Source organism: Littorina saxatilis, linkage group LG8 (assembly GCF_037325665.1).
Source record: "Littorina saxatilis isolate snail1 linkage group LG8, US_GU_Lsax_2.0, whole genome shotgun sequence".
Taxonomy (NCBI): domain Eukaryota; kingdom Metazoa; phylum Mollusca; class Gastropoda; order Littorinimorpha; family Littorinidae; genus Littorina; species Littorina saxatilis.
In genome coordinates this window covers 23,743,429-23,755,396 of record NC_090252.1, presented here as the reverse complement: position 1 = coordinate 23,755,396, position 11,968 = coordinate 23,743,429, and positions in this window count along the sequence as shown.

Sequence of the window (11,968 nt, the reverse complement as noted above, 5' to 3'; positions counted from 1 at the left end):
TGGGGGTTGCGTAACCCCCCCCCCCCCCCCTCTCCTCTTAGCCTAGTCCGGCCCTGCCAAGCTCCTATCACCTGAGCGAATAACAAGCATTGTTATAAACAAGCGACGTTTAATCTCATCTGCAGGCTATATATAACCTACCCTGAAATGTATCATCCTTGTCATGTAAGCGATCATTTATAACACCACAAATATGTCTGAGCTTTTACGCATAAGAGAATTTGTGTGCGTGGATCCTTACCCAATCTTAAAATCAGCATTCTGGCTGCATTATGAGTATGTGCACAGTGGGATGTTTTTGTACACACACACACACACACACACAAACACACCACACACTAATACAGACGTACATACATACATACATACATACATACATACATACATACATACATACATACATACATACATACATACATACATACATACATACACACACACACGCACACACATACACACACACAGACATACACACACACACGCACACACATACACACACACAGACATACACACATACATACACACACACACACACACACACACACACACACGCACGCACACACACACACATACATACATACACACACACACACAAACACACACACACACACACACACACACACACACACACACACAATACAAGCCTATTTAATTTATATTTCAAATATAAATCATAGAAAAGCTCTAGCAAAATTAAGAACAAGCACACATTCTTTAAAAATTGAGACTGGGCGTCATAGAGGAATATTGCGAGAGAATCGCCTCTGTAATACATGTAAAGTAATTGAAGATGAGCTACATTTTCTAGACAATTGCAAGAAATTTAACAATATTAGAAAAAAGTTAGTAGAAGAAGAAGTATCAAACTGTGACTTAAGGAAACCAAGCGATCTGTTATTTAAAAAAGACGAAAAAATTCAAAAATTGCTTGGAGCCTTTGTTTTTAATTGTTTCAATATTGAATGAAATAATTTGTACATTATTTATCCATTCATTTATTGTACAACTTGTGTCAATATCCTTAAGGGTTGATGACAATAAATTCTATTCTATTCTATTCTATTCTATTCTATTCACACACATACACAGGGAGGGAGGGAGGAGAAAAAACAGAGACATCTCAAGAAAGAGACCAGTATCTCATGAAACAAGAGTTTTAGAAAGTATGCGAAGTTGGTATTCGATCTCAGCCTCTTACCGAACAAGACTTGACGTCATCACCAGTCAGGATGGATATCCGTAGGAGTGCTTGCATCAGACAAGCCGCGCAGCTGAAGAAGACACTTGCATACCTCTTAGTCCTTGTCATACCTATAAATTACCCGTGTAATACTTGCACGGTAGCCTACCTACCTGTAAGCTTTCACGCCACCACAAAGTACACACATTTCATAGAAAATGAGCACAGTTGTATACGCCCATGCAAAACAAACGTACAGATGCGCATTATACACACAGAGACACAATATATACAACACAGAGCACATGCAGATGTATGCTTGTAAATGCATACACACGCAAGGGCTCGCGCGCATGCACATACGCGTACGCTTATGGGCAGAATATACCTGCGCAGAGTCAGCGGCACAGACGATGCACTGCATAGTATTGATGCTGCGATAGGGATTATGACGAGTACTTGGCCTGTTTTCTTTTCACGCAACGTGTAGCGGGCTGGGATAATCTGCAGTGCGTCGTCTGTGCCGCTGACTTTGCGCAGGTATAATCTGCCCCTGTCATGCACGAGCACGCACTTTCATTATGTTTCTGTACAGGTAATTCATAATTATGGGGCAACGCTTAGAGACTTATTTTTATATTTAGTCAAGTTTTGACTAAATATTTTAACATCGAGGGGGAATCGAAACGAGGGTCGTGGTGTATGTGCGTGTGTGTGTGCGTGTGTGTGTGTGTGTGTGTGTGTGTGTGTGTGTAGAGCGATTCAGACTAAACTACTGGACCGAGATGAGAGTTCCTGGGTATGAAATCCCCGAACGTTTTTTTCATTTTTTTGATAAATGTCTTTGATGACGTCATATCCGGCTTTTCGTGAAAGTTGAGGCGGCACTGTCACGCCCTCATTTTTCAACCAAATTGGTTCAAATTTTGGTCAAGTAATCTTCGACGAAGCCCGGACTTCGGTATTGCATTTCAGCTTGGTGGCTTAAAAATTAATTAATGACTTTGGTCATTAAAAATCTGAAAATTGTAAAAAAAAATAAAAATTTATAAAACGATCCAAATTTACGTTTATCTTATTCTCCATCATTTGCTGATTCCAAAAACATATAAATATGTTATATTCGGATTAAAAACAAGCTCTGAAAATTAAATATATAAAAATTATTATCAAAATTAAATTGTCGAAATCAATTTAAAAACACTTTCATCTTATTCCTTGTCGGTTCCTGATTCCAAAAACATATAGATATGATGTTTGGATTAAAAACACGCTCAGAAAGTTAAAACAAAGAGAGGTACAGAAAAGCGTGCTATCCTTCTTAGCGCAACTACTACCCCGCTCTTCTTGTCAATTTCACTGCCTTTGCCATGAGCGGTGGACTGACGATGCTACGAGTATACGGTCTTGCTGAAAAATGGCATTGCGTTCAGTTTCATTCTGTGAGTTCGACAGCTACTTGACTAAATATTGTATTTTCGCCTTACGCGACTTGTTTCTTCTTCTTTTTAATCCATGAACCGAGCTTTTTCCCCAGCTTGTAACAATAAGAACTATGTTGGTGTGATTTAATGTATACGTGTGTGCGTATGTCCGCTTATTAGAAATACAATCAAGAACAAGTAAGTTCGTTTACATTTCCTTAGTAATTTTTCCGTAAGTCGTCTACTTGAATTCTGTTCTTACTTATCGTTTTCTGTCACAAGTTCTCTTGTTATCCCTTGCTGGTTATCTGTGCCTGCGTCAGTTCTGTCGGCTACATTTTTACATTTAGTCAAGTTTTGACTAAATGTTTTAACGTAGAGGGGGGAATCGAGACGAGGGTCGTGCATGGTGTATGTGTGTGTGTGTGTGTGTGTGTGTGTGTGTGTGTGTGTGTGTGTGTGTGCGTGTAGAGCGATTCAGACTAAACTACTGGACCGATCTTTATGAAATTTGATATGAGAGTTCCTGGGTATGATATCCTCAGACGTTTTTTTCATTTTTTTGATAAATGTCTTTGATGACGTCATATCCGGCTTTTCGTGAAAGTTGATGCGGCACTGTCACGCCCTCATTTTTCAACCAAACTGGTTGAAATTTTGGTCGGGTAATGTTCGACGAAGCCCGGACTTCGGCATTGCATTTCAGCGTGGTGGCTAAAAAATTAATTAATGACTTTGGTCATTAAAAATCTGAAAATTGTAAAAAAAAAAACATGTTTTATAAAACGCTCCAAATTTACGTTTATCTTATTCTCCATCATTTGCTGATTCCAAAAACATATAAATATATTATATTCGGATTAAAAACAAGCTCTGAAAATTAAATATATAAAAATTATTATCAAAATTAAATTGTCCAAATCAATTTAAAAACACTTTCATCTTATTCCTTGTCGGTTCCTGATTCCAAAAACATATAGATATGATATGTTTGGATTAAAAACACGCTCAGAAAGTTAAAACAAAGAGAGGTACAGAAAAGATCGTACTGGCTACATCAATTTAACTTACACCACATCGTCCAACTCTTGTGTTAATACTTTAATACTTTAATACTCAAATGTACATAGCTGTGCCTAATTCAAATGCTACTCATATTTCACCCTGCTGTATAACACATGCAATATTGTGTATTTGACGTAGAATGTCTTCACAGCCATCCGTGTGACCTATTCACTTACCCGATAATCATATCACCTTCGTATCCATTTACTTTACTTTGTCTTGAAAACACATTTATTCTTTATTCTTCCTTACTCTCCTTCTTACTTGTGTTCTGTATAAAGTCATGCTCTGTTTCCCCAGAGGCTATGTGAGAGCTAGCCTCTGTCCCTTGTGCAGCCACTTTTCCCGTTGTTCGGCGTGGGGTAGAGTACCACCGTTTCGGCCCTGGATTTTAAGCATGTACTTCAGAGATGCCATTACCTAAATGCCTGTTGATTTTCTAACTTCCAGGGCTAGAATCGGTGGTTTCTGTTCCAAGGCGGCAACTCTCTCACAGAAAGTATTATTTTACAATGTTCTTGATGCTTGTATAGCAATAGCCATAGTTGTTAGAAGAGGAAATGGTGTGAACTTAGCTATTGTATTATGGTCTCTACACTTCGTCTATAGTTACAGTCCCAACGAATCGCGACAAAATAACTCTGAAAAGGACTCAGTAAATACTAGCAACCGTGAAGTACGCTCGATTCCTATAAGTACGCTGTTTTGTTTTGTAATATTAGTTTTTCTAGTCTTGAAACTGATGTTATGTGGGGACATTAATCCGAATCCGGGACCAGTTTCTCCGTTAGAAAAAGGTGAACTTATAGTAGCACACTTAAACACCAGAAGTTTGAGGAACAAACTTGATATTGTGGAAAGTGAAATTAGAGATTTTGACATAGTAACTTTATCTGAGACTTGGTTACCTGCTGGTAAGATGCAAGACCAATTTAATATTAATGGTTTCCATCCACTTGTGCGGAGAGACAGACCAGACGGAGCACACGGTGGTGTGGCAATATATGTTAAAGATTACTTATGCTGTAAAGAGAGAACAGATCTTTTGATTCCTAACCTTGAAGCCACATGGATCGAAACCAAATTGAATCAAGAAACCATATTAATAGGCTCGTTTTACCGGCCTCCTGGTGCCCCTGTTGCTTATTGGCAACTGATCGATTCTTCTATTAAACAAGTTATGGCCACCCCTCACAAATTCATAATTCTTGGTGATTTTAATTCCGATTTTAATGACAACCCACCAAAGCAACTCACAGACATTTTGTATCTGAATAGCTTAAAGCAACTAGTTACAAGTCCCACACGGATAACTGAAGATACGTCCACCTGTATCGACCTGATTATTACCCCAAGCACTGACATTGTTGATAAAGTAGAAGTTATTCCTCCCATTTGTAGTGATCACTCCGTACCAGTCGTTTATTTAAAGCATCATTTGAAGAAAAGATCACACTCAAAAAGAACAATTTTAGATTATAGCAAACTAGACGGTCAAAAGTTAATAGTTGAGTTACAGAAAATTGATTGGTCAAACATAGTGACTTTAGAAGATATTCATACCGCAGCTTCTCTTTTTTCGGAGCAGTTGTATTCGATCGTGAAAACCTGCTTGCCTGTCAAGGAAGTCACCATTCGGGAGGGAGACACACCCTGGATCACATCATATATTTTGAAATTAAAAGACCGAAAAAGATTTATTCATACTATTGCTGTGCATGTAGACACACCACAAGCTTGGGAACTCTTTCGTAAGATAAGGAACCAATACACAGATGCTATTCGAACGCGAAAGAAACAATATTTAGAGGAACTTGACCGGTCCGTATCTGATCCAAAGAAATTTGGTCAGAAGCAGTGGTGGAAGTTAGTTAACAGGTTTATGGCAAAGAAAGGCTCTGACCAAAACGAAATCCCGCCACTAACAGTTGATTGTAAAACCTATTTTGAAGACCAGGAAAAGGCTGAATTATTTAATATGTCTTTTGTTAAACAATCAGAAATAAACGACACAGACGATAATGTTCCCGATATAGATAATGCTGAGTTTTTTGTCGACGATATGGTCGTGACTTCTGAAGAAGTGAAAAGTGTAATAGAAAGTCTTGATACATCTAAAGCTGTCGGGCCTGATAAAATTCATAATAAGATTCTTATTGCAAGTTTACCTATAATAGCAGAACCTCTATCTATTTTATTTACAAGATCATTAAATGAGGGTGTATTTCCAAGCATATGGAAAACAGCACACATAACACCGATATTTAAAAAGGGGGATAAAGGAGACTGTTCAAATTATCGTCCCATCTCACTCTTAAGCTGCGTAGGTAAAGTCCTTGAAAAATGTGTTCAGAAACATGTGTTTGATTATTTTGTATCGAATAACATAATCACACCTTCCCAGTCTGGTTTTATTCCCGGTGACTCCACTGTGTACCAGTTAACATGCCTATATAACGACTTTTGCAAGTCACTCGACGACAGCATTACTGTCCAGGCAATCTTTTTCGACATTTCCAAAGCATTTGACAGAGTCTGGCACAAAGGTCTTTTGAGAAAGTTATTTGCACTAGGGATTCGAGGTCAGATGTTTAATTGGTTGCAAAACTATTTAACTGATCGAAAACAAGCAGTGGTGCTTAAAGGAAGTATGTCTAGCTACTTACCTGTGCAAACAGGCGTTCCACAAGGCTCTATTCTAGGACCTCTCCTTTTTCTGGTTTACATTAACGACATAGTTGATAACGTTGAATCCATTATTAAACTGTTTGCCGACGATACAAGTATGTATTTAAGCCTTGAAAATTCTCAGATGCGAACAGATATTTTTAACTCAGATCTTGAAAAAATCGACCAGTGGGCTAGTCAGTGGAAAGTTAAATTTAATCAAAGTAAAACAAAACTTCTGAATATAACCAGGAAAAGAAATCCAGATTACATCCCTTTGAACTTCGGTGGCACAATTTTACAAGAAACTGAAAGTCATAAACATCTTGGTATTATTATTCAGAATAACGGTAAGTGGGAGTTACATATTAAATCTGTTATAGCAAAATGCCGTACGCTAGTAGCTTGCTTACGATCTTATAAATATAGACTAGGCAGAAAAGCTTTAGAAACAATGTATAAATCCTTCATATTGCCACATTTTGATTATGCTGATGTTCTCTGGGACAACTGCCCTAAGGAGTTAGCCACCGAGCTCGAAAGTATTCACTTAGATGCAATTCGAACCATTGTTGGAGCAGTCCGCGGTACAAGCCATCAAAAATTGTACGATGAGTCAGGCTTTATTTCATTACTAGAGAGGCGAAAACGTCATAAATTGATATTATTTCACAAGATCGTTCACCGCAAGGTGCCAAACTACTTATTAGCGATATTGCCACCATTGATATCAACTAATAACCCATATCACCGGCGCAGACCTCTAGACAGGAAAGTTCCATCGTTTAAAACTGAATTATATAGAAACTCATTTCTCCCATCTACTACACAACTCTGGAATTCTTTACCAGACTATATAAAACTTAGTGATTCCCTAAGTGAATTTAAGCACTTTTTGTCAAAAAACGATTTGAGTCCGCCGTGTTATTTTTATTCTGGAGATCGCATGTCACAAATAATTCACTGTAAGCTCAGGTTATATATAAGTGATCTCAATAACGATCTAGTGAGACGTCACGTTGCTACAGATGCATCTTGTGACTGTGGATTCCCGTCCGAATCCGTACAACACTTCATATTCGATTGTCCAAATTATCGCGAAGCACGTCAAGAAACTATACATACCCTCCCTAATCACACAATTCACCTCCCCCACCTTTTAAACGGAGACAGACAGTATTCTTTAGATTTGAACAGGAAAATTTTTTCCACCGTACACTCGTTCATTGAACGTTCAGGCCGCTTTGGGTAAGTCAGAATAAATGCTCTACAAGCCGGACAACAACTTAAACTTCTGCACATCTCCTACCCATCCCTCTTCTTTTATTCATCTTCTTTCCCTCCTTCCTTCCTTTACTGTCTTTCTTTATAATCATTATGCAACGTTCATTACGTTATTAATAGATTTGGCTTATTGAGACACATTTTTCACCCGTTACCGCCTTATGTTGTAATGTCATGCAGGAACACCACTATAAGCTTCTAGCTTGTTGCTGTTTCTGTGAACTTTGTATACATGTCATGATTGTAACCTTTGTTAAAATAAACTTATGTTTAAACCAGGTACAGAAAAGCGTGCTATCCTTCTTAGCGCAACTACTACCCCGCTCTTCTTGTCAATTTCACTGCCTATGCCGTGAGCGGTGGACTACGAGTATACGGTCTTGCTGCTTTGCGCATTGCATTGCGTTCAGTTTCATTCTGTGAGTTCGACTGTATTTTCGCCTTACGCGACTTGTTATTGTTATTTTAGTCCATGCCCTTTCAACAGCAATTTCTTGTTCCATACTCCATATTTCACCTTGCTGGAATTGACATTGTCAGCAGATGTGTTCCACCGACCTTTCTCAAAATGCCGGGTGTGCACTTAAAGGCACAGTGCAGCTCACAGCCTTCGTTTTGCGTTTTTGTTGCAGCTGAGTGCATTTACAGTTCAAAAATCCTCCTATGGTAGTAAAACAAACCCAAAACTACCCAACGACGACATCTGTGAAGCTCGACAGTTTCTTGATCACGCGAGTGCATAAATTAACCTAGTTATTACGTGGTGTTTGGTCGGAGTTCGATTCAACTGAGTGATTCCGGCCTCCATTTTGTTTTACACAAACTCATGATGACGTCTGACATAGTTTGCTAGTGACGTGTCTTTTCAGTTGTGCATGATGTGCATGTGGTGATCTACCTGATCTAAATTTAGATCCAAAAATAGGCCAAGACCAGCCGGGTCCGAGTACGAAATTAATTCGTAAAAAAATCGCAGTTCTTGACTCTTTGGGTGCAAGTCAATGAAACTTGGTAGTTCTTCTAACGGATAGCTGCCTGGGGTATGACTAAATGCCCCAGGGGCTCCGTGCACCTGGATTTGACAAGTTCAGTACCTTTAAGGATAAAAAAAAAATGCTCATGCAAATATCATAATGGGTTTAACGATCCGCGCTCAGATTAGTTTCAACAATGACCTTTTTGATGTGCATTATTTTGCCGTGTTTGCTGTCGCGGACGATTAATGCGAAAAGAGTCCATTTATTATTTCATCGAACGGTGTGGCGTTATTGGTGATATTCAGTGCGTTTGCTGAGAATGGTTCTTGGAAGCATTTATAAGCAATTGTTCTGATTAGTTTTCATTTACATTTAAGATAGTGCAAAGCCCAGTTGTGTCTTCGTGTCTGTCTGTCAGTCGGATTTGTCCGTCAGTCCGTCTGAATGCGAGTGCACTTGATATCATCTGTTGTCGCTAAATATTGCATTGCTGATTATTTCAGACAATCCGAGTAATTAAGAGAGTGTCTGATAGATTGTGTGATGTGTCTGTCTCTCTGTCTCTCTGTGTTTCTGTCTGTGACTTTGATTGCATATTAGTAAATTGCAGATTAATATTTGTGTGTAAAATGTTATGATGATGATGATGATGATGATGATGATGATGATGATGATGATGATGATGATGATGATGATGATGATGATGATGATGATGATGTACACGTGCGTGCGTGCATAAGAGCGTGAGTGTTTGTATGTCCGTCCGTCCGTTCGTCCATCTGCGGCGTGTGTGCCTCAGTCTGTCTGCGTTTGTAAGTGAAACAAGTCGCGTAAGGCGAAAATACAAAATTTAGTCAAGCTGTTGAACTCACAGAATGAAACTGAACGCAATGACATTTTTCAGCAAGACCGTATCATCGTCAGTCCACCGCTCGTGGCAAAGGCAGTGAAATTGACAAGAAGAGCGGGGTAGTAGTTGCGCATGAGAAGGATAGCACGCTCTGTTCGTTTTAACTTTCTGAGCGTGTTTTTAATCCAAACATATCATATCTATATGTTTTTGGAATCAGGAACCGACAAGGAATAAGATGCAAGTGTTTTTAAATTGATTTCGAACATTTAATTTTGATCATAATTTTTATATTTTTAATTTTCAGAGCTTGTTTTTAATTCAAATATAACATATTTATATGTTTTTGGAATCAGAAAATGATGAAGAATAAGATGAACGTAAATTTGGATCGTTTTATAAAAGATTTTTTTTTTTTTACAATTTTCAGATTTTTAATGACCAAAGTCATTAATTAATTTTTAAGCCACCAAGTTGAAATGCAATACCGAAGTTTGGCCTTCGTCGAAGATTGCCTGGCCAAAATTTCAATCAATTTGATTGAAAAATGAGGGTGTGACAGTGCCGCCTCAACTTTTACAAAAAGCCGGATATGACGTCATCAAAGGTATTTATGGAAACAAAGAAAACAAGTCGCGTAAGGCGAAATTACAACATTTAGTCTAGTCAAGTAGCTGTCGAACTAACAGAATGAAACTGAACTCACTGCATTTTTACAGCAAGAGCGTATACTCGTAGCATCGTCTGTCCACCGCTCGTAGCAAAGGCAATGAAATTGACAATCCAGAATAGCGCGGTAGTGGTTGCGCTGAGCAGGATAGCACGCTTTTCTGTATCTCTATTCTTTTTAACTTTCTGAGCGTGTTTTTAATCCAAATATGTCATATTGATATTTTTTTGGAATCAGAACCCAACAAGGAATAAGATGAAATTGTTTTTAAATCGATTTCGGAAATTTTATTTTAATAATAATTTTTATATTTTTAATTTTCAGAGCTTGTTTTTAATCCGAATATAACATATTTATATGTTTTTGGAATCAGAAAATGATGAAGAATAAGATAAACGTAAATTTGGATCGTTTTAAACAAAAATTTTTTTTTTTTACAATTTTCAGATTTTTAAGGACCAAAGTCATTAATTAATTTTTAAGCCACCAAGATCGGTCCAGTAGTTTGGTCTGAATCGCTCTACACACGCACAGGCAGACAGACACACACACACACACACATACACCACGACCCTCGTCTCGATTCCCCCTCTATGTTAAAACATTTAGTCAAAACTTGACTAAATGTAATGAGTGCGAATGCAAGGCACCCCCCCCCCCCCCCCCCCATTCACAAACCTAAATCTCTACACAAGAGGGTAGTTTGCTTTTGTCCGCCATCGTGTCTACTTCTTTTATGTTTCCTCTTGGATCCGCTTACATAACCTGTATGCTTGAGTACGGATCCTGAACGTCAAATATTGTAAATATATCACGAGACTTAAATCGAATAAAATTTTGTTTAGATGAAATCCCAAAACTACTGTGACACTGCGCTTGCAAACATGACTATCCAAGGGATATTTTCACCTCAAGAGAATCAGTCTTTTCTGTCCACCGGTGTGTTGCTTGACGTCCCAAGGGGATGACCATGCCTCCATGACAATTGCACTAATGTATGGAGCTAGGTACGAGCGCTGGCCATTATGTGCAAGGTGACCCCTAACTTGTGAAGACACGGAATGAGATTGACACACTGGTGGGAGGGTGTTGGGGGTTTCGGTAATGTAGGTTTCTTTGGCTGTAAGAGGTGAATTATTGTGTGTGTGTGTGTGTGTGAGGGGGGGGGGGAGGATCTGATGGCGTGTGCCGTATGAGTGTTACAGTCAGTGTTCGTGTCTGATTGCGTATGTGGGGTGGAGAGGGGGGGGGGGGGTTCAATGATGGATTTTGGCTGTGAGAAGTGTGTGGTGGGGGGGGGAGGGATTTGGGGGGATGGTACGGTGTTGTATGAGTGTGTTACTGTGTATGCAAGATAGGGCTGTGTTGGCTCGAAGAGTGCGTGTGTGTGTGTGTGTGTGTTTGCGTGTGTGTAAGTAAGTAAGTAAGTAAGTGAGTAAGTACGTGCGTGCGTGCGTTCGTGCGTGTGTTTTTGTTTGAGTGCGTGCTTGCATGCGTGCGTGTGTGTGTTTGAATGCGTGCGAGCGTGCGTGCATGCTTGCCTCTCTGCCTGTATGTTTGTCTGTGTGACTGTGTGTCTGCCTGATGGTCTGTCTCTCTGCTCTTTTCTGCCTGTCCGTTCGTCCGTCTGCACCTGTCGGGGCGCATATATTTTACTGTGTGTCTTGAGTTGACAAAACCTCCATGACAAGTGGGCCAATTGTATGGGTAAGAGAACAAGCGTTACCCAGTACGAGCAAGGTGACCGCTGTTATGTTACAACACTGCGACATTGGGGAAATGAGGATGGTGTCATCCATACCTGCCGGAGCCCACTGGCACTCTGTGTGTGTGACGGGGGGGGGGGGGGGG